Source organism: Myxine glutinosa, chromosome 12 (genome assembly GCF_964187855.1).
Source record: "Myxine glutinosa chromosome 12, kmMyxGlut1.1, whole genome shotgun sequence".
Classification (NCBI taxonomy): Eukaryota; Metazoa; Chordata; class Myxini; order Myxiniformes; family Myxinidae; genus Myxine; species Myxine glutinosa.
This window is the reverse complement of record NC_136272.1, coordinates 62,073,958-62,100,258: the sequence shown is the minus strand read 5'-3', so window position 1 is coordinate 62,100,258 and position 26,301 is coordinate 62,073,958. Positions and strand designations below refer to the sequence as shown.

At 48.3% G+C, this 26,301-nt stretch overlaps 1 protein-coding gene across 1 annotated transcript in view; it reads left to right on the top strand.

Moving 5' to 3' along the window:
* LOC137437461 (uncharacterized) overlaps positions 1 to 26,301 on the top strand; it is a 37,918-nt gene that overhangs the window by 7,306 nt on the left and 4,311 nt on the right. The gene's annotated exons all lie outside the window — the stretch shown is intronic.

Below are 26,301 nucleotides of genomic sequence, written 5' to 3'. Positions count from 1 at the left end.
CTCTGTTCGGAAAAGCACCAGCTCAGGAACAAACATCGGTCCACTTGATCAGCCGTTGCTGTGTACAAAGCTTCCTTGGGTGATCTCAATGTACTCTCGCAGTTGGTTCTCTTACAGTTGGTTCTCTCTGGATGATCTTTTTACACAACTCAGCAACTACTCCACTCTACAACGTCCTTGCGCGCGTGCTTTTATAGCGCCTCCGGCGATCAAGCCGCCGGCCTTCAGGACACGCCCATCGGTGTGCTCACCTCGGCCCTGGTTGGTCGCGTGACCCTCTGGCTCCGCCCTTGATGACGACGGGCGGGCACGCCCGTCTTCCCCGACCCGAGCACATGTTCAATGGTGGTTTTGGAGGGGATGTAACTAGCAATCGAGGCTTGGCAATGATGAAAGGCAATGAAAGTTTTGGGAGTGGGAATGGGGAATGAAAGGAATCTACTCTATTTCACTTGGTGCAATGGAGTGTCATCTTAATGGGAGACAAGGCCTTACCCTAATACACATAATAAAGATATAACTATCAACCAGGGGGAAATCTATGATTGGCTAACGTGTATGCTTTATGGAATTGACTACGGGAACGCCCTTTGACCTTTATACAACACTGGAGGCAGGAGGGTCCAGACTTGAGCAATAATTCACAACAATTTACTACAATACAACACAATAAAAAAAATACAATCCTCATATCCGCAACACTGCACCCTCCTCCTCTTAGGCACATCCCGGGCCTATAACTTTAACTTAGTGTGACACGTAGGTGTAGTTCCCTCTACTTTTAACCTGACCCTGAGTGCGACAGTTTTAAAACATAAATAAATATGTCCCGCTGCTCCATTGCACCCTACCTAACAGACTCACGCCCACAGCTAACTGAATTGCGGAATGGTCTTCAAACTATACATTGACGGTGGGGAGCATCATTTACAGTGACGCTATTTTATTTACAAAACGCAACCCAGGACCTGTGATTGTTCTTTCTAGGGGGGGAGACAGTCTGCTCTGCATCGACGCACCATGAAAGCACCCAAAATGCACCAACACACCCTCAAGCACCAATCGGTGCAGACATCATTGTTCATGAATAAAATAAATCGACAACCCCTAACCCTGCAGGTGGTCTCTTGCTCTTCGGCTCCCTCTGCTGGCTATTATTATTTCTTCCTGATGTTGTCATCTTCTTTGCTGGCGGCCTATTTGTATCAAAATAAAATGCACCCAACGTGTCCATTTCTTTTTATTTATGGCCCACAGGGGCCGACTATGTATGGTTCACCTGTGGGGCATCGGTGCCCTGTGGCCAAGGTCCGCCAGCAAGATTTCGGGCCCTCATGGCCGGTTCCAGCAGAGGGGCCATGCCCCAACCCATGGGGTCCATCAGTGGTGCTCAGCCACAGACATGTGGTCCATAATGTGGTGCATCGATGCAGACAGCTGGTTCTGGGAGTTCCGGGCGCACAATGTCGGACTCATGCACGCTCCCCTCGGCGCCCAGTGGCGCACAGGTCCTCATGTGGGAGACAAAAGGGGGGGACAGACAGATGAGCGAGGGGTAAGGTCACAAGGGTACACATCAATAAGGCAATGCAAGGTGAAGTGTGTACGGAGAGCGAAGTGAGAAAGCTCGTCCCTACCGTACGTCACCCCCCCTGTCACCTACACTACCCTCGCCCTTACCCCATATGTACAAAATCTACACATTACAAATTCATCGCTACTGTCACGTCTTCCCCATCTTTCTTCTATTCCAAATTCGTCACCACAATCCCTCTAGCCAAAATTTGCCATCACCCAATTCATCATCAATCCTCATAAGGAGGAAGAGATGGAACATCAAGCACAATGTCACACCCACGTCATGATGCGTCTCACAATCCAAAACATCTGCATCAAAAATAATAAAACAACCTGGCATGGTGTGGAGGTACGTCACCCCAGGTGAGTGGATGCAGATGGTGCGAGGAGATCTTCATCCTAACTACTTTCTAAATGACTTTAATACACTTTACACTACCCGGGGTCTTTCCCTGCCAATACATTGGCCATCTTACACTATGGGTTCTAAAAACCAATTCCCATTGACCAAACTGTGGTGCTTCTCAATTCGGGGTCTCACTCCCCCGATTCAACTCCCTGTGCCCTTGCACAATTTCAGGATTGGGGCGTGTAGCTCTCCCAGCAGGTCTACCCACCTGCACACCTCCACCACTGCAGTTGCCACCCGAGCTTACCTAGCTCCTCACCCTAACCTATCTAATTGGGGAAGGCCCCTCCTGGCTCTGTCACCCCTCGGTGCCCTCTGGCACTGGGCTACCCGGGTCCGTCCTCCGGATCCTCGGGCCCCATCCACAACAACTCTACCGGCTCCCAGAGCCCACCTGCGGCCTCACCTGGCCGACATCCTCACAGTGGTGGAGTGCCCAAACCAACTACACACACTAACAGGCTACACGCCCAGCCATTTCCACAACACTAATGCACCCATCCAAATACCATTCTTTCACCCGCACCACAGATGCCAATATCCAACCACAATTTACCTGTACCCTCTACCTAACACTTACACTACCCGCCCCGGGTATTCGTGATGGGGGGTCCATCCTTCCCCCATTCACACCTTCGCACCATCCACTCCACTCCATAGTTTTCACCATACTCACTCCACGACCATCCATTCCAATACTCCAGATATTCCACACTACCATTTATTCCACACTACCATTCTCCATACACCTGCAGTTGCACACCTGTGCAATCTTACCTGGTGCCACCTGCACCCTCCTTCCTTCCTGGACCATTTGGTCAGCACAATACTCATCACCATCACTCACTCAAACACTGCTCCATACACCTGTTCAGTTGCACACCTGTGCAATCACACCTGTTCACCATACACACGGCATCATCTAATCTACCTGTTGCCCTGCTAACTTAGTGCTCCCCGTCTTCCCTTTAAACTAAGCACATACCACGTCATTATCATCCAAACTAATCTACCTGCGTCCCCACTACCGGTATCATTGTCAATACCTATTCTTAACGTTACCTATTGTCATCTTCTCTAGATCCCTATCATTATATCCTAACCCTCCCGGGCTAGTTTTCACTGCCATAAACCCCATAACTAGTGCTCCTTTGCCCCCGCTGTGAGGGATGACAGAGTTGCCATCCCACCACATCGGGTATCTTCCACTACCAATTTTGCTCACCAAATTCCAACCAATCAAAATTTTTCCAATTACTGCCAATTCTATTCACTTTTCTAAATTTCGGATCAAAAACACTATCAGTATCATCATCATCATCACAGTCCGCTCACGAGTGCCTGTCGGTGCGCCAATTCACTTCTACAGCCCGGCTTCGCACGGCCGAGCAATGAATGCGGGTTGCTTGGTGCCGGCGGCTGGATACGTCCCGCATTCGGTGCAGGGACGGGGGCTTACCCGGGCCAAGATCCCACGCACCATCTCGGCACAGAGCCGTCCAATGGCCCGATCTCGACCTGCCGGAACGCCTCAACAAAAGGGGGTCGCCATGACGACCCTTCCTATCGGGCTGCCCGCTCCGCCTAGTGGAGCACGGATGTGGCCGTTCAAAGCACGGCCCGGCGTGGATCGCGTACGGCGATTCTTTCGAAACCGTCGTGGTTCGGATCCCCGCTGGTCCTCGCGGCACGCGAAGCTGCCCGGCGCGCACCCAGGGCCCGATTCGGCTATAAGTCGCTCTAACCGCTAACCCGGTTACCGTCGATGCTTCACCTGCATGCTCACACGCATACGCTACCCCTTTCACCCTCACCGAGCTCGGTGCTCCAGCGCCGCCCGTACACCCCGCGTACTTCGCTATTGCACTCGTTCTTTCGCTCACAGACTTGGTCACACACCTGACCACCGCACACCTTTGCACACACTCGTCGTTCGCACACCTCACCAACACACCTCTTCGCGCCCCCTTCTCGGTCACCTCTGTGACAATCACAGGTGTGCTCCCACTTGCACACCCAACCACGTGCCTCACGACCAATTCCAGTGTGCACTCCCACACACGCTCTACCATTCCAGGTGTGCATCCTTCCATTCCAGGTGTACATCCTCTCTCACCTGCCACAACCAACTCACGCTCCGTGTCACTCTTACCACTTTCACCACCACTCTTGACAGCGCACTCACCCTTACTCTCGACAGCGCACTCTTTCCTCATGCACCTGTCCGTTACACACCTTTCTCGCGCATCCTCTTGCGCACACTCTCCCGTTACTTCCTCCGTAACACTCACCACAGGTGTACATTCTTCCTTACTTTTGACAGCGCACTCTTCCCTCATGCACCCGTCCGTTACACACCTTTCTCGCGCATCCTCTTGCGCACACTCTCCCGTTACTTCCTCCGTAACACTCACCACAGGTGTACACTTTCTTGTTTCATCCTCTGTAACACTCCTCACTACGCGCTTCCATGTGCCCCCTCGCACACGCGCTATGACCGACTCACTCTCGACAGCACACACACTCCTCGGCGCGCACTTTTTCCTCACACACCCCATGGTCAGACATTCTCGCACACCTCTTCCTTCGCACACCGTACCTGTCGCACACTTCACCAACGGCCTCTCACGAACACCCGGATCCAGATCAACACCCAAGCCGACTGAAGCTCCCCTCACATCATATACATTTCCACGTATTTTGCCACTCACCTTGGCACCTCGTCTCCGCACCTCCTTCGCCACCTGCAAACTCTTTATCTGGTTAGCAAGCACAACATCATGATTTGAACACAGACCTTGCACATACTCCATCACTTCCTCCCTTATCTCCTTTTTAGTTTCCCTCCGTCTCTTCTTAATTTCACTCACCCCTTCTTCCACCTCCTTTAACTTTTGCTTCACCTCTTTTATTTCCCGGTGCGTCTCCTCAATTTCGTCCTCTAATGCCACCTTGACCGTCTCTATGTGCGTCCTCACCTCCCGGTCCTTCGTCTGCATTACTTCTGTCACCTCATCCAACCTCGTTGTCAGTCCCTCACGTACCATCTGACATTGCCTCTGTGTCGCTATTAAGTCATTTTTAATGTCGTTTTGTGTCGCTTTTAACCCTCCTAGTACCGCAGTGTTCCTTTGAACCTGCTCCACTAACTCCGTTTGTCCCACCGTCAGCTGTTCCACCTCCTCCTCAGGTCCTCTATGCCCCCTTGTAACTTTGCCGTCCCATTTCTCACCTCTTTTTCCATACGCTTCTCGCCTCGCTTTACCTCCTCGCGTACCCCCGAGACCTCCTTGCTTACACCTCGTCATATCTCCTCCTTCATCTCCTCCCTCTCTTTTGTAGATGCCTCCCTCATCTGTCCCAATTCATCCCTCTGAGCATCCAATTTGGTTTCTACCCCGATTTTCACCTCCTCTATCTGGTTCCCCATTCGTTTGATTTCCCGGGCGGATTGCTCCCCTACTTCCCGCAATTTGCCTTCCATCCTGTTTTCTAACCCCCTTAACCCATCTTTCACCCCCTCTATCTGATTCTCCTGGGCAGCCATTCTATTTTCCACTCCCGTTAACCCATGTTTCACCCCTTCTATCCCATTGTCTAACCCCTCAAATTTCTTGTCTAACCCCTCAAATTTCTTGTCTAACCCCTCAAATTTCTTGTCTAACCCCTCAAATTTCTTGTCTAACCCCCCGATTTGATTTCCTAGTCGCTCCCCCATTCTGTTTTCCATTTTCTCACTATCAGCCCTCCTTCTGTCTTCCATTTCTTCACCCGACTTAACCATAAGGGCCCTCATTTCAGCCAGAAATAATTGCATGTCTTCCACCGTTGGTACAAAGGGCGCGGCTCTATTTGGTGCCGCTGTAACCACGTGCGCGAGAGCGCAATTTTGCGCGCCTGAAACCTCCTCAAACACCTCCTCATTGCCCTTTTTCTCCTCCTCCCTGTCCTCCACATACATTTCCCCGAGGTCCTGGGTCGATTCCACCCCGTCTATCTCTCCCACCGGCATCCCGTCGCCTTGACCAGCCATGGCGCGATTTCAAAATTCGGGTTTTGTAAAACAAATCAAATTTCGGCAGCTCGTAATTTTGAGCGCGTTAAGCGCGCTTCGGGTCCGACCCCGCTCCCGACACCAATTGTTACTGCCAATAGTACAATTGGTGTTCCAAAATTTGGGCTAAATAAATTTAGTCCCTGGTCCGAATCCGACACTCCTGACACCAATTGTTATGGCCCGCGGATAAGGATGTTGGTTTGCCGAGCGGATGGCACCGCGGCCTAACAGTTACCCCGACTAATCCGATTCCCGAACGTTGGCCGGATCGCGCCACAGATATTCAATATGGAAAAGACAAAAGCGACACGGATGTGAAGAAGAAGAAGACGGAAAAAAAAGGTTGAAAATACCACTAAATTTATTCCTATGATGTAAACGCTCAAAGTAACCAAGGAAGAAGGAAAGATAATAAAATAATTTACAGAAGATTTTAGACACAGTGCAACCTAGCTTATACAAACTTAATTAAATACCCAGGACAGAACAAACAAAACAAACTCACGTACACAAGAGGATGGAAAGGCAGGAGGCGGATGGCTGGAGGGAGAGGAAGGTCCAAGGGGGTCCTGCAGCACGATCGGCACGTTTAGCAGCCGCCGTTCCTTCGCGGCCCTGCTCAAAACCGCCGTCCAGGCCCCAAGCGGCTGTTGAGTGTTGTTGCTGCTGTGGCCGCCGCTGCTGCTGCTGCTGTGGACGTCGCGTGCTTTGCCAGGACTACAACAGGCTTTGTGCTTCCCTGGATGATGATCTCCTTAATGTTCTCTATGTTCTTTTGCTCACATGCCAGCCTCGGACTCTGTTCGGAAAAGCACCAGCTCAGGAACAAACATCGGTCCACTTGATCAGCCGTTGCTGTGTACAAAGCTTCCTTGGGTGATCTCAATGTACTCTCGCAGTTGGTTCTCTTACAGTTGGTTCTCTCTGGATGATCTTTTTACACAACTCAGCAACTACTCCACTCTACAACGTCCTTGCACGCGCGCTTTTATAGCGCCTCCGGCGATCAAGCCGCCGGCCTTCAGGACACGCCCATCGGTGTGCTCACCTCGGCCCTGGTTGGTCGCGCGACCCTCTGGCTCCGCCCTTGATGACGACGGGCGGGCACGCCCGTCTTCCCCGACCCGAGCACATGTTCAATGGTGGTTTTGGAGGGGATGTAACTGGCAATCGAGGCTTGGCAATGATGAAAGGCAATGAAAGTTTTGGGAGTGGGAATGGGGAATGAAAGGAATCTACTCTATTTCACTTGGTGCAATGGAGTGTCATCTTAATGGGAGACAAGGCCTTACCCTAATACACATAATAAAGATATAACTATCAACCAGGGGGAAATCTATGATTGGCTAACGTGTATGCTTTATGGAATTAACTACGGGAACGCCCTTTGATATTTATACAACACTGGAGGCAGGAGGGTCCAGACTTAAGCAATAATTCACAACAATTTACTACAATACAACACAATAAAAAAAATACAATCCTCATATCCGCAACAATATATATATATATATATATATATATATATATATATATATATATATATATATATATATATATATATATATATTGTTGCGAATATGGAATTTGGCCTCCATATCCGCTTGTAAATATTCCCCTATTTCCCCCAATACTCCCCAACTATCCCCAATCCCCCATTCCCTAGTCCCATTGTCTGTAAACAACAATCAGTAGAGCCGACCTTCCCCTTTTTCCCCCATTAAATGTCGTGCCCAGGTCCACCGCATCTCACGTAGACAACTTTCGGACATCTTGCTAGTTATTCTTAGTCTATGTCAGTTAAGGACTCCTTTCCATTAATTCTGACTCTTCGTTGCACCAGAATGTGATTATATGGCACCAGTAGTGAGTTTAGGACCTTCCCTTACCTACTCCCATCTTCTTCCCCAAACAACAACAACAACAACAACAACAACAACAACTACAGCAACAACAACAACTACAGCTACAACAACAACTACAACAACGGCGCGCGGGGGGAGTGTGCGTCCTCACACCGGCTCGGTTCGCCGCCATGACCATGCGCTCCACGGGGTTACCACGAAGGGGCTCCCTGTCAGCCCCTCGTCAAGGGGCGGAGCCGGTAACCCCCCCGCACGCACCCAATGAGAAGCAACGAGCCGATTCCATCTGGGGCGGAGCTAACGAGCCGAGGGCGTGTCACTCCCCGCCGGATATACGAAGCGACTCACCGGACGTGACGTCAGATGCGCCCCCAGCTTGAAGAAGAGCAAGTCACTACCTCGAGCGCTGTGAGACCTCCCGCATCTCTGGACCGGACCGAGTCGATTCTGTCCCTGAGCCCAGGTGCACCTGGAGCCATCGATCCTGCCTTTCCTAGCCATCAATCCCCGTGTGAGTCAGCCTTTTGTCCCGTTTATCTGTCGTCTGTTGGGGTTAATATAAGATTGTGTCTAAGTGCTTGTCTTTCTATGCTGTACCTCTCGTCCCTGTAATCTGACCTTCCGAACGAATATAATCTCCTCCGGAGGTCTTGAGAACCGTATCCATGGTGTCGTGTCATTTTAATCCCAGCCGTGTGTCTTTTCCTTCATTGACCTAGCGTAGCGCGATTAGTCAACGTTCGGGTATAATCGGGTAACTTGTGCAGACGTGATCATACCAAACCGCTCGGTAAATAACATCTAAGCCACGTCTGTAACAATTGGTGTCGAGGAGTGGAATTCGGACCCGGGACTAAATTTATTAGGCCCAAATTTGTAGTAGAGTCGATTCGGAGCGCGTTTCCCGCGCGAAATTATAACGGCGAAATTTGAATTTGTTATACGGAAATAAAAACCCGAATTTTGAAAGTCGCGCTATGGCAGACCAAGACAGCTGGGGTCCGGTAGTGGAGAGTGAGGCAGGGTCGGTCCAGGACCAAATTGAGGGACATGAGGAGAGCGAAGCAGTGAGGGTAGCAGACGCACAAAATAGCGTCGTTGCGCCCGACGTTGCGGGCGCGCAAAATGGCGCCTCGCAAGAGCGCGCGGTAGCCGAGCCCGCTGTATCAACGGGCTTTAACATGCAGCCGATTGACATGCAGGCCCTCATTGCGCAGCTACAGGCAGCTGTACAGATGAGTATGGGGAGCCAAATTGAGCGATTGGGTGAGCGGTTGGGAAACCAAATTGTGGGAATGAGGGCTGATAGTGAGCGATTGGAGGGCCAAATGGGGGTAATGGGAAACCAAATGGGGGTAATGAGGGACGAAGCGAGGGGTACTGGTGAGGGATTAGACAATAATTTTAGGGGATTAGACAATAATTTTAGGGGATTAGACAATAATTTTAAGGGATTAGACGAGAAATTTGGGAAATTAGACAATAGATTAGGGGAAATACAGGAGGGGTTAATGGGGGTAGAAAACAGAATGGCCGCTCAAGAGAATCAAATGGAAGGGATGCAAAAGGGGTTAGAGGGGGTAGAAAATAGAATGGCTGCCCAGGAGAATCAGATAGAGGGAGTGAAAAATGGGTTAGAGGGGTTAGAAAACAGTATGGAAGGCAAATTGAGGGACATGAGGGACCAAGCGGAAAGGGAAGTTAACCAAATGGGGCAGCAGATAGAGGGGGTCAGAATGGGGGTAGAAACTAAACTGGATGCTCACAGGGAGGAAATGGAGCAGATGAGGGTGGCATCTGGGCAGGAGATGCAAGTGATGGGGGAGGAGATCAGAAGAGGAGTGAGTGAGGAGGTCGGAGGAGTGCGCGAGGAGGTGAGGCACTGTAAGGAGCACATGGAGAAGGAGGTGAGAAAGGGGACTGTAAAATTGCAAGGGGGCATAGAGGACCTGACGCAGGAGGTGGAGCAGCTGACGGTGGGACAAACGGAGTTAGTGGAGCAGGTTCAAAGGAACACTGCGGTATTAGGAGGGTTAAAAGCGACACAAAACGACATAAAAAACGACTTGATAGCGACAAAGAGGCAGTGTCAGACGGTACGTGAGGGACTGACAACGAGGTTGGACGAGGTGATAGAGGTAATGGAGACGAAGGACCGGCAGGTGAGGACGCACATGGAAACGGTCAAGGTAGCCTTGGAGGACGAGCTTGAGGAGACGTACCGGGGAATAAAAGAGGTGAAGCAGAAATTAGAAGAAGTGGAAGAAGGGGTGAGCGAAATTAAGAAGCGACGGAGAGGGGATAAGAAAGAGATAAAAGAGGAGATAAAAGAATTGGTCCAAAGTCTGTGTTTGGATCGTGATGATGTGCTCATTAACCGGATGAGGGATTCGCAGGTGATGGAGGAGAAGCGAAGAGAAAGAGGACCCGGTGTAAGTGGTGACCAATATGGTCGTGCGTATGATGCGCCAGGGGATTTAAGAAGCTTGGGGGTCGAGATGGACCCGGGTGTTCGTGAGAGGCCGTGGGTGAAGTGTGCGACCGGTCTGGTGTGCGAAAAAGGAGGTGTGCGAGAAAGTCCGACTCTGGGGTGTGTGAGGAAAAAGTGCGTGCCAAGGAGTGAGGGTGCTGGCGAGAGTGAGTCGGTCGTAGCGCGTGTGCGAGGGGGCACATGGAAGCGCGGTGTGGTAAGTGTTACAGAGGGTGTGACGGGAGAGTGTGCGCGAGAAAGGTGTGCGTGAGAAAGGTGTGTGACGGACAGGTGCATGAGGAAAGAGTGCGCTGTCAGAAGTAAGGAAGAGTGTCCACCTGTGGTGAGTGTTACAGAGGGTGTAACGGGGGAGTGTGCGAGAGAAAGGTGTGTGACGGACAGGTGCATGAGGAAAGAGTGCGCTGTCAAGAGTAAGGGTGAGTGCGCTGTCAAGAATGGTGGTGAGAGTATTGAGAGTGACAAGGAGAGTGAGTTGGTTGTGACAGGTGAGCGAGGATGTACACCTGGGATGGAAGGATGCACACCTGGAATGGTAGAGCGTGAGTGGGAATGCACGCTGGAGTTGGTGGTGAGGCACATGGTTGGGTGTGCGAATGAGGGCACACCTGTGATTGTCACAGAGGAGGTGACCGAGGAGGGGGCGCGAAGCGGTGTATTGGTGAGGTGTGCGAGCAACGAATGTGTGCCAAAGTGTTCGGTGGTCAGGTGTGTGACCAAGGCTGTGAGTGGAATGGGTGTACCGAGGTGTGTAAGGAAAGGTACGAGGGGCATGGAAACGGCTGGATGTGTGAGCAAGGAACGGGCTGCGGGGTGTAAGCGTCCAGGTGAAGCATCGACGTTAGACGGGGTAGAGTTTAGAACGACTTATAGCCGAATCGGGCCCTCGGTGCGTGCCGGGCCTCGCTTTGAACGGCCGCGTCCGTGCTCCACTAGGCGGAGCGGGCAGCCCGATAGGAAGGGTCGTCATGGCGACCACTTTCTATTGAGACGTGCCGGCAGGTCGAGATCGGGACATTGGATGGCTCCACGCCGAGGTGGTGCGTGGGATCTCGGCCCGGGTAAGCCCCCGTCCCTGCACCGAATGCGGGACGTGTCCAGCCGCTGGCACCAAACAACCCGCATCCATTGCTTGGCTTTACGAAGCCGGGCTTTGGACGGGAATTGGCGCACCGAGAGGCATTAGTGAGTAGACTGGGTGATGAGGGTAGTGTTTTGGACCCAAAATTAGAGAAAAACAAAATTTGATGATTGGCAAGGGATTGGCAGTAGTGATTGGCAGATGATGGGTAGTGATTGGCAAATTTTTAATTTGTTGAAATTTGATGTGCAAAATTGGTAGTGAGCGATGGGCCCGGTGGGTAAGGCTGGCATCCCTGCCACCCTTCCCATGGTGGGGGCAAAGGAGCAATAGATTATGGGGTGTATGGCAGTGAAAACTAGCCCGGGTGGGTTAGGTTATATGTGTGTAGGGATCTAGAAAGATGACATTAGGTGACGTTAAGGTTAGTTAGTGACTGATACCTGTAGTGGGGACGCAGGTAGATTAGTATGGATGATAATGACGTGGGAGCGCAATAGTTTAAAGGGACGACTGGGAAGCGCAAGTTTCAGAAGGGAGTAGTTAGCTGAGATGATGCCGTGTGTGTGAGGATTGAACAGGTGAGGATTGAACAGGTGTGATCGAACAGGTGTGATTGCACAGGTGTGCAACTGGACAGGTGTGTGGAGCAGTGTGTGAGTAATGAGTGTTGTGGATCAGCGCGAATGCGCTTGGGGAGAGAAGGGTGCAGGTGGCACCAGGTGTGAGAGCACAGGTGTGCAAGTACAGGTGTGTGGAGAGAGTTGGAGTAAGTGGTACGGAGTGGTGTGCATGGTGCGAAGGTGTGGATGGGGGAAGAGTGGACCCCCATCACGGATACCCGGGGCGGGTAGTGTAAGTGTTAGGTAGAGGGTATAGGTAAATTGTGGTTGGAAATTGGCATCTGTGGTGCGGTTGCAGAATGGTGTTGTGAATGGGTGCATTAGTGTTGTGGAAATGGCTGGGCGTGTAGCCTGTTAGTGTGTGTAGTTGGTTGGGCACTCCACCACTGTGAGGATGTCGGCCAGGTGAGGCCGCAGGTGGGCTCTGGGAGCCGGTAGAGTTGTGGATGGGGCCCGAGGATCCGGAGGACGGACCCGGGTAGCCCAGTGCCAGAGAGGGCACCGAGTGGGGAGAGAGCCAGAGGGCCTTCCCCAGGTAGTTAGGTTAGGGTGAGGAGCAGGTAAGCTCGGAGGCAACTGCAGTGGTGGAGGTGTGCAGGTGGGTAGACCCACAGGGAGAGGTACACGCCACAGCCCAGAAATTGTGCGAGGGCACCGGGAGATGAATCGGGGGAGTGAGACCCCAAATTGAAGAGCACCACAGTTTGGCCAATGGGAATTGGTTTTTAGAACCCATAGTGTAAGAGGGCCAATGGTTTGGCCGGAGAAAGACCCCGGGTAGTGTAAAGTTGATAAAGTCATTTAGGAAATAGTTAGGATTGATGAACCTGTCGCACCATACGCAGCCACTTACCTGTGGTGATGATGATGACTCCACACCTGTGTTTTCTTTGTTTTGGTGCAGGAAATGAGAATTGCTGTGAGGATTTGTGAGACGCATCACGACGTGGATGAGACATTGGGGTGATCCCATCTCTCCCTCCTTAGGAGGGACTGATGATGAATTGGTGATGGCAAATTATGATGTTGAGTTGGAGATGGCAAATTTTGAGGAAAGTTGGAAATAGCAAATTTGATTGGTTAGGAGGGAGAGAAGACGAATTTGGTTTATGGGAGGAACGGGGAAGACAGTAGGGATGTTTGTTGATTTGTAAAGTAGATGTTTATGGGTAGTGTTGTGTTTTGTGGATACAGTAAGGGGTAAGGGAGGGGCCATGTAGGTTACCTGGTGGGGGGGGGGGGGGGCGTACGGTAGGAACGTACCTGTCTCACCTGGTTCCCATGTGCCCCCAGTGTGCATTACCTTACATTGCGTGCACTTTTGCGCCCTTACCACCTTACTCACTTGTCTGCTTCTTTTGTCTCCCACCTCCGAGGATCTGGCTTTGGGGTAGAGAGAGAGGAGAGAGAGGTGCTGGCTTCGCAGTTGTGGGCCTGCACTTTCGCTGTTTGCTGCTTGGATCGATACACCATATGGACCGCAATGTTTGTGGCCACCCACAATGGACCGCAGCTCTTTTGCGGCCAAGCACCACCCGTGGAAGGACCTATGGGTCAACGTGGCACCTATGCCAAACAGGTGAACCACTAACAGTTGGCCCCCTGACGGCCACAATAAAGAAATGGACGCGGTTGGCGCCTTTCTTTATTTTTAAAAAGAAGTAAGAAGGCCAAGTGCACCACACGAAGGCAAGACCAGCGGCAGAACATCGGCCGGCTGCGACACCACACAATGATTCATAAACACTTTATTGGTGCACCGGATGGTGCTCACTGTGTGATGGGGTGGTGCTTGATGCTTGGAAGGGGTGCTCTGCACATTATTAAAGGCCGTAGGCCACAGAGCACTCGTGGGTTGGTGTATCGATGCTAGCATGCGTGCTCTCTCTATGCATAACATCTGCATGTGTTCCTCCAAAAACAGGTCCTGGATCGTAGTGTAAATATCAGCGTAGTCTTGTGTAAATAATGCTCCCTACCGGCTGTATGTTTAGTTTGAGGATTCTTTCCGGATTCGGTTATCCTGTGGGTGTGTTTCTGTGAGGAGAAGGGTGCAACGTCGCAGGGGGACATATTTACTCATTTGTGAATATCTGTAAAACTGTCGCACTCAGGGTAGAGTTAATAGTAGAGGGAACTACATTGCGTGCCACACTAAAGTAGGTAAAAATTTATCGGGTCGGGACGCCCCGAGGGTAGAGAAGGGTGCAATGTTGCGAATATGGAATTTGGCCTCCATATCCGCTTGTAAATATTCCCCTATTTCCCCCAATACTCCCCAACTATCCCCAATCCCCCATTCCCTAGTCCCATTGTCTGTAAACAACAATCAGTAGAGCCGACCTTCCCCTTTTTCCCCCATTAAATGTCGTGCCCAGGTCCACCGCATCTCACGTAAACAACTTTCGGACATCTTGCTAGTTATTCTTAGTCTATGTCAGTTAAGGACTCCTTTCCATTAATTCTGACTCTTCGTTGCACCAGAATGTGATTATATGGCACCAGTAGTGAGTTTAGGACCTTCCCTTACCTACTCCCATCTTCTTCCCCAAACAACAACAACAACAACAACAACAACAACTACAGCAACAACAACAACTACAGCTACAACAACAACTACAACAACGGCGCGCGGGGGGAGTGTGCGTCCTCACACCGGCTCGGTTCGCCGCCATGACCATGCGCTCCACGGGGTTACCACGAAGGGGCTCCCTGTCAGCCCCTCGTCAAGGGGCGGAGCCGGTAACCCCCCCGCACGCACCCAATGAGAAGCAACGAGCCGATTCCATCTGGGGCGGAGCTAACGAGCCGAGGGCGTGTCACTCCCCGCCGGATATACGAAGCGACTCACCGGACGTGACGTCAGATGCGCCCCCAGCTTGAAGAAGAGCAAGTCACTACCTCGAGCGCTGTGAGACCTCCCGCATCTCTGGACCGGACCGAGTCGATTCTGTCCCTGAGCCCAGGTGCACCTGGAGCCATCGATCCTGCCTTTCCTAGCCATCAATCCCCGTGTGAGTCAGCCTTTTGTCCCGTTTATCTGTCGTCTGTTGGGGTTAATATAAGATTGTGTCTAAGTGCTTGTCTTTCTATGCTGTACCTCTCGTCCCTGTAATCTGACCTTCCGAACGAATATAATCTCCTCCGGAGGTCTTGAGAACCGTATCCATGGTGTCGTGTCATTTTAATCCCAGCCGTGTGTCTTTTCCTTCATTGACCTAGCGTAGCGCGATTAGTCAACGTTCGGGTATAATCGGGTAACTTGTGCAGACGTGGTCATACCAAACCGCTCGGTAAATAACATCTAAGCCACGTCTGTAACAATATATATATATATATATATATATAGGATTTAATATTGCTTTAATTTTATTTTTATTATTTATAAATGTTTAAACTATTTATGATATATTAATCAGAAACACATAAACACGTTATGTAGGCATTACATTTATTTCTTTAATCAGGGCATTTACATGACAAATAAACTGGTTCCCAGTGAAAACAAAATTACCAGATAATTATTTAGACCTATTTCCACACTAAAAATATAGTATATCAGTATTATTTTAAATATCAGTATTTTTATGAATGCTGCAGCATTTCTCTGATAATACCCTTAGTTATAATAAACCGGAATGACTGGAGGCAGAGGAGCCCTGATTGTCGCACTTAACCTCTACAAAGGACCCAATCTGGTCACAAACCACAGCAGCCTGCCTTGATGTTGAGGTGGTCCTCAATTTCTTAGGTTCCGAAAAGAGTCAATGAATTTTAAAATCAATGAATTTTAACTGGTATAACTGCAAAAAAGCAAAGTAAATAATTTTGTGTCTGTTCTACTCTCAAAATCAACTCACTTTAAACAGATGTGATGGGAAATTAAACACCGATGGCATCACCCCATCTCGGAGACGGACAATTTGACCCGTCCGGTCAAAATTCTCGGACTCAAAATGGTCACTGCAGAGGACGCTGTACTTGGATGCCTTGAACCCTTCTCTCTTGAGGGCTACTTCCCACAATCTCTTTTGGTGTGCATCTGACGGAAACCTGCATTAAGAAAATATCTATATTATAATAGCCGTAGATGATTCTGTCTGTCTGTCTGTCTGTCTATCTGTTGGGTGTCTGTCCGGGGTGTGGCTTACTCGGTTTGCAGAGTAGCTCCACCCATAGCTCCACCCATTCTGGGAGTGGCTATAAACAAATATCCACCATTTTATTAACTCGCATAGCTTTGAGTCCTGTTTTGTAGGCCCGTGGTGTCTTGCTCTCCCCCAGTTTTATTTCAAATCAAATTCGATAAATCATTTCATTTTTCACAGTCGCTAACATAGTTTTAGACTCGGTTGAAAAAAAACGGGAAGAAAATCCGATGAAAGTTGCCGTTTATAGAACGAAATGAATTCTCAAAGGCCTGTAACTTCAAGGCCATTGAGTCTCTCTCATGCCTTTATCTCCAATCTAACTCACCATATGATTTCATTTTTATCGATGGTTTTACTTTTAGACTCGGTGTCAGCAATAATTGAGAACAATCCACACACGCGGGAAAATGCAGAGATATATTTTTTAAAATCGCGTCATGGTGTATCATACACCGCCCAACATGACACCGCCGGCAATGTGTCGATATATATTAAAAATTCGCTTTTGCTTTTCCGTTATGATATATTACTATTTCGTTTGATGATAGTCGTCACAAAAACGTCAACAATGATGCCGACATATATTTCTTCGTTTTTATTTCATTCAACATATTAGCCGGAAGTAAAATATGTTTCAGGAAATTACCGAGAGATATTTCTTCGTTTTTTTTATTAGTTATGTGCGCATACACTTTAAATAGGTTTATTTGAAATATTTAATTTTCCACAAACATTCCACACACGCGGGAAAATACAGAGATATATTTTTTAAAATCGCGTCATGGTGTATCATACACCGCCCAACATGACACCGACGGCAATGTGTCGATATCTATTTTAAATTCGATATATCATTTCATTTTTCACAGTCGCTAACATAGTTTTAGACTCGGTTGAAAAAAAACGAGAAGAAAATCCGATGAAAGTTGCCGTTTATAGAACGAAATGAATTCTCAAATGCCTGTAACTTCAAGGCCATTGAGTCTCTCTCACGCCTTTATCTCCAATCTAACTCACCATATGATTTCATTTTTATCGATGGTTTTAGAGTCGGTGTCAGCAATAATTGAGAACATTCCACACACGCGGGAAAATGCAGATATATTTTTTAAAATCGCGTCATGGTGTATCATACACCGCCTAACATGACACCGACGGCAACGTGTCGATACATATTAAAAATTCGATATATCATTTCATTTTTCACAGTCGCTAACATAGTTTTCGACTCGGTTGAAAAAAAACGGGAAGGAAATCCAATGAAAGTTGCCGTTTATAGAACGAAATGAATTCTCAAACGCCTGTAACTTCAACTTCAAGGCCATTGAGTCTCTCTCACGCCTTTATCTCCAATCTAACTCACCATATGATTTCATTTTTATCGATGGTTTTGGACTCGGTGTCAGCAATAATTGAGAACATTCCACACACGCGGGAAAATGCAGAGATATATTTTTAAAAATCGCGTCATGGTGTATCATACACCGCCCAACATGACACCGACGGCAACGTGTCGATATATATTAAAAATTCGCTTTTGCTTTTCCGTTAAGATATATTACTTTTTCGTTTGATGACAGTCGTCACAAAAACGTCAACAATGATGCCGACATATATTTCTTCGTTTTTATTTAATTCAACATTATTAGCCGGAAGTAAAATATGTTTCAGGAAATTACCGAGAGATATTTCTTCGTTTTTTAAAATTAGTTATGTGCGAATACACTTTAAATAGGTTTATTTGAAATCTTTAATTTTCCACAATATAATTTACTTGCCATTTATCATTTGATGATTACGAGACAAATTCCTCTTGAGGATCGTGACAATTCATGCGCTGCGTGGAAACTTCTATTTCCAAAATGAATGAGACGATCGATGAAGAACGCAGACTTGAACAGGATGCAGCAAGAAAACGAATGAGACGGGCGAACGAGTCCATCGACGAACGTCAATGCAAACTTGCGGGGTCACCCGTGGGAATCCCACGGGCATGGATGTGTGTGACATTTCGACATATTGAGTTAGATGCTGCACATTCATTTTTACAAAATGGTTACTGGCAAGTCATCAGATCCAGAAATGGTGTAAAAACCACCGTTTAGAGGCCATTTTTCCCCGCAAAGCGGGGGTTGGCCTTTTCGGGGACCGTGGTAGTTGTTGTTTTTTTGTCCCCTTTTTGAAGCAATGTTTTACGGCCGGATGCCCTTCCTGACGCCAACCCTTTTTGCCGCCTTCAACGACAAACAGGGAATTACCAGTGAACTGGTACTCAATTAGCCGACCTCGGAAGGATGACAGGCTGAGTCAACCCCCCTGGCATTAATTCGGCGATCGACCGAGATTCGAACCCAGGATCCTAAGCCGGCACCCTAGCCGCTAGCCCAACACCAGAAATGGTGTCATGAACACAATTTATTTATGCACAAGCACAAAAGCAAGACGGGCCGATTTCCGATTCCGACGGGCCGACGGGCGAGACGGGCCGATTTCCGATTCCGACGGGCCGATTTGGAGCAAGAAAAAGAACGAGACGGGAGAAAAAGGAGAGAAACGAGACGGGGAAAGCCGATTGGAGAGGCGAGTGAGGCGCGATTGGAGAGGAGTGTGAGGCGCGATTGGAGAGGAGTGTGAGGCACGATTGGAGAGGAGTGTGAGGCGTGATTGGAGAGGAGTGTGAGGCACGATTGGAGAGGAGTGATTGGAGGGGAGTGTGAGGCACGATTGGAGAGGAGTGTGAGGCACGATTGGAGAGGAGTGTGAGGCGCGATTGGAGAGGAGTGTGAGGCGCGATTGGAGAGGAGTGTGAGGCGCGATTGGAGAGGCGTGTGAAGGATTGGAGAGGAGAGGAGTGTGAGGGATTGGAGAGGTGAGGGATTGGAAAGGAGAGGGATGTGAGGGTTTGGAGAGGAGAGGAGTGCTAGGTGGAGAGAGGAGAGTGTCAGGTGGAGACAGGAGAGTGTCAGGTGGAGACAGGAGAGTGTCAGGTGGAGAGGAGTGAGGGGTCACATATTATGTGAAATAAATAAATTGTGTTCATCACACCATTTCTGGATCTGATGACTTGCCAGTAACCATTTTGTAAAAATGAATGTGCAGCATATAACTCAATATGTTGAAATGTCACACACATCCATGCCCGTGGGATTCCCACGGGTGACCCCGCTAGTATATATATATAACTGTATTTCTATGAAATTTATTTTTGACATAATTATCAACTCACTAATTCATTAATGCATTTCCAACAATGCTTGGTCTGGAAACAGGACCCTCTAGAACCTTTCATAGACTATTTGTTATGTTTTTATAGGACAATCTCCAGGAATAACCCATTATCATGTGACAAAACTAGTCAAATTGCGAAACTCGTACACAAAGTATCTACAAATAACACCCAGCTCTCCAAATTAAGAAATAACACCTAGCTCCAACTTAACACAGTTAGCATAAACTACAGAATATATTTTTGTTACTGTTAGTCAGGGAATGATTGAGCTGCTGTCAAACTGCCCTGTTTTCTGTTGACAAGTGTTGTGGATGTATGGCAACACAAAGCTAGCGGTAAACTTCCACTAAAATTAACGCAAATACACCTGTAAAGCATGACTTACTTGTGGAATGTGATGCCTTTGTCCTTTGACTCCAATGTACGTGTATTTGTACAGCCGTACGCTGCACAAAATTGCGGCATTTCGCCGCTTTTAACTGCACCAGCGCGTCAGCTTTGAAGGACCTCCCCAAGATGGCGGACTGTTCCATGTATCCGGGGAGGTGTCGCGCGACATCTCGTGTTATATATATATCTATGCGGATATATATATAACCTATGACGCTGATGTTGTTGTTGTTGTTTAACTATGGGGGGAGGGGAAAAGATCCAGGCTCTCGGGCTTATAGTATGGAGGAGGATTTGGAATGACAATCTATAACAACCGGTTTAGTCAGGTTCACTATGTTTTTTCGTTCAAAATTTTGGTAGATTAGCAAAACTACACATTTTTGGAATATTCAGAGCCTGAGGAATCCAAAACTTAATGTTTACATTTGCGTAAACACCTTTGCGAAAATGACACTCAGGACAGTGATGAAGATCTGTAAAAGCATATTCCTGAACGGTATAGACCTCGTAGATCCTGTCTATAGGACTTATAGTTCAATCTGATACTACCTATAACTTCCTATAACAACCTATAACTTCAAAGGACTTGCAATATCATGTATTATGTAATACAGTTATATCACAAATATAAAGACAATGGTTTTTAATTACCTTTGTTTGTTGCTTTTCTATAATCCTGAGCACTATTTTGAGGCCTTTATTGGATTCCTTGACCCAGAAAACATAGGATTAGCATATTTAATTAAGTCTTCAGGTTGACTAGAAGCCGAGATCGCGCAAAATATGTATTTTATGGCGGCCATTTTCAAAATCCAAAATGGCGGCCATGCAGGTGTCTGTGCAAATGCCAACATTGATTTTCAGATTCTCCATGCTCTGAAGATTCCAAAAATGTACAGGTTTGCTAATCCCAAAATTTTGAAAGAAATTATATTTGTTAACATAGTGAACCTGACTGGTTACTTGGATGATTATATACCGGCGACTGGAGTGAATATAGTGACAAAATCATGTGACATACAAAAACAAACATTAGGCTACATGTACACACGTTGTACACACAGACATGTACATTCTCCCGGCTGCTCACTCTGCGAGCCATTTGGGCCTACTTAATAAAGTTGATTACATTTCATCACTTTAGTTTGCATTATTTTGATACGTAATAAAAGGACAGTTTTTTTTTTTTTTTTTTTTTTTTTTTTTTTTTGTTTTGTATACAAGGTCGAGGCTCGTGAAAGAGCGAACATTAATCACACAGAAAGACAAACCGACACATAAAACATATAACATAGGGAGCGGTAGACAAGATGGGGAGAGAGGGGGAAGGACACAAACACAACATTTGAGAGCAGGGACCGGGAGACATGGAGACATCGAGAGATCTGAGAGAGGGCGAGGGCTTTGGGGGGGGCGTGGGAAGGGGGCGGTGGGAGAGGTATAAAACATATGGACACTGCCAGGACTTCCAGGAAAGAAGTTGGAATTTCAAACAAGGTGGATCTGGGGTGAATTAGCGGGGGTAGAAAAGATCAAGGTTTTGGATGGGGGAAGATAAGAGATGGTGGTGAACAGCTGTTTTAAAGACCTGGAGGGAGGAGTGGGATTGAAGGGAGTGAGGGAGTTTGTTCCAGAGGCGGGAGAAAAGAGGAATGAAAGAGTGAAGGTGAGCAGAGAGCCGAGATTTCGGCAGTTTAACCATCAGAGGGTTGCTGGCAGATCTTGTGCGACCTGTAGGAATATTTGGGGGACAGAGCACAGAGAGAGCTGGGGGTGCAAGGCCGGAGAGGAGTCGGTAGAAGACAGAAAGACCACCTACCTGCCTGCGGTGAGTGAGTGAAAGGCCCTCAGAGATAGCTTCATCGCGGGAGATTCCAATAATTCTGAAAGCTTTGGTTTCAACAGCGTGAAGCCGAGCTAGGTGTGAGGCAGGAGCACTGGCCCATAGGGGAGAACAGTATTCCATTGAGCTGCGGATGAAAGCCTTGTATGTGGTGAGGAGCTCAGGTGTGCCGAGGAAGGACTTCGCACGACGGAGGATGCCCAGTCGGCGACTGGCTTTGGAGGCCAGCTTGGAAATGTGGTTTTCCCAAGAAATATCATGGCAGATAGTGAGACCCAAAATCTTGAGCGACAGAACTTCTTGGAGAGGATTGTTGAGAAAGTAGATGGGAGGGTTGTCCAGTCGATCTTTTCGGAGAGACATAGTAAGAGTGTGAGATTTGTCAGGATTGAAAGACATGTTCCACTTGTTTGACCAGTCTGTGATTTTGTCCAGGTCTTCAGAGAGTGAGGAGGCAGCAGACTGCCGATCTGAGGGAAGAGGAATGGAGCGGCAGAGAGTGGAGTCATCAGCAAAGAGATAGAGAGGATTTTCGAGAGAGTCAGAGAGATCATTGATGAAGACCAGAAAAAGCACGGGGCCCAGAACACTGCCTTGGGGAACTCCAGCCTGAACAGGAAGAGGAGATGAGAGAAACCCATTCAGGGCCACACGTTGACGACGACTAGAGAGGAAGTCCGCCAGCCATGCGTGGAGATTTCCATGGATACCAAAGGAGGAGAGTTTGGTGAGCAGAGCGGGGTGCCAGACCGTGTCGAAGGCACGTGATATGTCGAGGGAGACAGCTCTAATTTCCTGTTTGGCATTGAGGACCTCCATCCATTGTTGAGACAGCAGAAGCAGCATGTCCAGAGTAGAGTGACCTGGTCTGAAACCAAATTGATGATCAGAGATCAAGCCATTGGAGAAGAGGAAAGATTTCATATCCGAAGCAATGATGGATTCCATGACTTTGCTGATAATTGGGAGAAGGCTGATTGGTCTGTAGTTGCTAGGATCTATTTTTGCACCTTTTTTGTGCAAAGCGGTGATGTTGGCTGATTTCCAAGCAGATGGCAGTTGACCTTGAGCAAAAGAGAGGGTGAAGAGAACAGAGAGAGGGTGAGATAGAGCAGCAGAGCAGGATTTTAGGACCCGTGGGCTGATGCCGTCGGGTCCAGTTGCAGAATCAGAGTCGAGGGTTGACAGAAACTTTTCCACCTTGTCAGGAGGAAAGGACACGGAGTCCAGGAGCAGCAGGGTACGACTGGGTATGGTGGGTACAGAGAGGGATGGGTTTGGGACACAAGATTTAGAGGCAAACACAGAGTTGAGGCATTCAGCTTTTTCACGTGCGGAGTCAGCTGTGTAGCCGTTTGAGGTAAGGGAGGGGATGGAGGGGGAACAAACACCAGAAACGGATTTGACCAGACGCCACCAGGATTTGGAAGAGGGAGACAGATAAGAGAGTTCGGTCTTGAGGACGGAGAGATATTGTTTCCTGGCTCTCCTGAGGGTGGACACACACTTGTTTCGGGCTTTGTGAAAGGAAATGAGATTTCCTTCCGTTGGATTTGCTTTCCAGGAGACGAAGGCAAGTTGTTTCTGGGCAACAGCCTCACCACAAGATTCCGTGTACCATGGACGGGAGGAAGGGTATGACAACTGAAGACGAGATGGGATAAATCTGTGCATGAGAGAGAGCAATTTACTTTGGAAGAATTCCCAGGATGAGTTGATGTCAGAGGTGGTAGAGATGGGAGACCAGTCCAGATGATTGATGGCTGCTTGAAGACCGTGCCAGTTGGCCTGAGTGAAATGCCAGACTCGTCGACGCTGAGCAGGCTCCCTGAGGATGGTCAGAGAGATGTCCACTTTAACAAGGACATGATCAGATGATCCGATCGGAGCAGAAGAAGAGCAGCAGACATTTTCAGGGAAGTTAGTCATAACCAAGTCCAGAAGAGAAGATGTTCCGTTGACTGAGATCCGGGTCGGGAAATTGACAGATTGTGTCAGTCCCAGTGAGTCGCAGAAGTCCTTTGCTGAGGAGCCATGGCTGGTGAGAGAGGTACCCACACCCAGCCAACTGGCATGATGACAGTTGAAATCACCACATATGAGGAAGAGAGAGTTGGGATGAGTAGATAGAAGTTGGTCCATATAATCAGACAGCGAGATGTAGATGGAGTCATCACTGTTTGGTGGACGGTACAACACACATATGAACAAGAGGTGGGAGCGAAGGGGAAGCCGTAGCCAGAGGTATTCCTGGGGGTGAGGTGGAGAGAGTGCAGTGCAGGGCGAGTGAGGAAGAGAGTTTTTGATAAAGATAGCAACCCCGCCTCCAGGACGAGGCTCAGGTCTATCATACCGGAGGAGGGAGTAGCCCGGGAGAGATACTATGGAATCAGAGACATCATAAAGGAGGAAAGTTTCTGTTAAGCAGATCACGTCTGGTTTGACAGAAGCAACCTGTATGGAGAGATCAGTTAAGTTTGAACGAAGGCCCCGGATGTTTGAGGTCCATACCGTTAATGAAGAGGAAGGGGGAGCATCAGATACAGAACAGGGGGGAGGAGGGGTAGGGTAAGATGTGGAAGAGGTGGAAGAGGTAGGGAGAGCTGTTGAAGGTGTGTCAGAGATTTCAGAATAGCTCGGAGAAAGGGAAGGATGGGGCGGACAAAAGGTTTGATGGTGATTGGGTGAGCCACAATGAGGTGTTATTTGAGGAGGGGGAAGAGCGAGGCAGAAGGTTGGGGGAGATGGAGGTGAGAGTTTGAAGGGGGAAGAAGCGGGGAGGACGCTTTGAGGAGGGGGAGTGAGAGGGGGGAAATTGAGAAGCAATGAGGGTGGGGAGATTTGAAGGGGAGGGGTGAGGGGGAAGTTTGGGAGGGAAGGGGCAAGGGGAGGGATTTGAAAGGGATGGGATATGGGGGAGATTTGGAGGGGAGGGTTGAGGCAGGAGTCTAGGAGGGGAGGGGCGAGGGGGCGTCTTGGCGGGGAGGGGTGAGGGGGTCGTTTAGGAGGGAGGGGGCAAGGGGGGAGATTTGAAAGGGATGGGTGATGGGGAAGATTTGGAGGGGAGGGGTGATGGGGAAGATTTGGAGGGGAGGGGTTATGGGGAAGATTTGGAGGGGAGGGGTGAGATTGGATTTTTGAAAGTGTACGATTTATGGGAAACGAACATTTATTGCAAAATGAGTTGCTTGTGACCTTCGAGTTAAAAAGACGTTTAAGGACGCTGGATGGAGGATGGAGTGCAGGAGAGTTTAGGGAATGTAGAAAAAAGGCACTATAGGAGATGGATATTTTTTTTGGGATGAATTGATTTGGTGAGCAAGTCGAAAGCAGCCTTTTAACGAAGAAGAAGAAAAAGGTGTTATAAAATATGACGGAATACATAACTTGAGGGGAAAGTGTAAACATTGAAGGTTAATGAGTGAAAACTATCTGGGGAAATGGGGGAGAAACACGTGGTCGAAGAACGAACGAACGAATAAGAATGAATAAACGAATGATAACAGAGAGGGAAAATGTTTTTTTTTTTTTTTTGTTTTTTTTTTTTTTTTTTTTTTGAGTTGAGATTTACACAAGGAAGTAGGCTATGGGTGAAAAGCCTGGGAATACAGAGAACGAAAGTTATTGGATCACAAAAGACGGACCGCTGAGATAAAAAACAAAGCCTCAAGGTTGTACAGTGCACACTGTACAAGGCCTCAAGACACGACACGGCAAACAGACGATCAATTTATGAAAGATAAACACCGAGAAACAACCAAAGTTGCACACAATAACTTCACACACCGAAAGATAAATACAGTTTCGACAAAATACAATTGTGAACAGACTTAACTTCGAAAAACGTGGAGACCGTGTGGAGCTTCGAAAATCCCTGCCGCCGTCTCCAAGATCTCGCGAGATCTCAATTTTCTCGCGAGATCTCAGCTCATGTTTTCAATTTTGACCAAAAACAAATCATTGTGAAATAATTCGGACAGACAGGAGCAGGGACTGGGGTGCAGAGCTGTCTCTATCTACGGCTCGGGTTTGGTGCACCCCTCCCTCTTCAAATCCATGGACTCGTCCCTCGACTGTTGGGTGCATTACACTCTCGTTCTGCGGGGCTGCGTCAACGCGTTTTTTCATGACGTCACACGATTAAGCTCCTCCCTTTTAGCTTGGACGTATCTTGTCGCTGCAGATGTCTCAAATTTCATCAGCTGAGGTAACGTACCTGTACTCGTGACGGGGTTTAGGAATTATCAAGTTATTAATGATAAATGTAGAATTATTGTGTTTGCTGAGGGGAAATGTTTGAACATGAGAAATGTACAATGAGGGGGAAAGAAGGAGCCATATTGGATTCACACGTTCGTTCATTTCGTCAAACATGAAACATGGCGTCGAATATGGAGACTGAAGAAGAAGAATAAAGTGTCGGATCTCTGAACTGGAGCATCAAACGTATCATATTCCATCTTTATCCATTTGAAAATCTGTTCCAAGAGATCTTCCTTTTCTAAGGTTGATTTGTAACACTTGTTCCGTCAGACCCTCATTGAGATCCGTGCTGGGTCGATGGGCTCAGCTAATCGCGTTGAT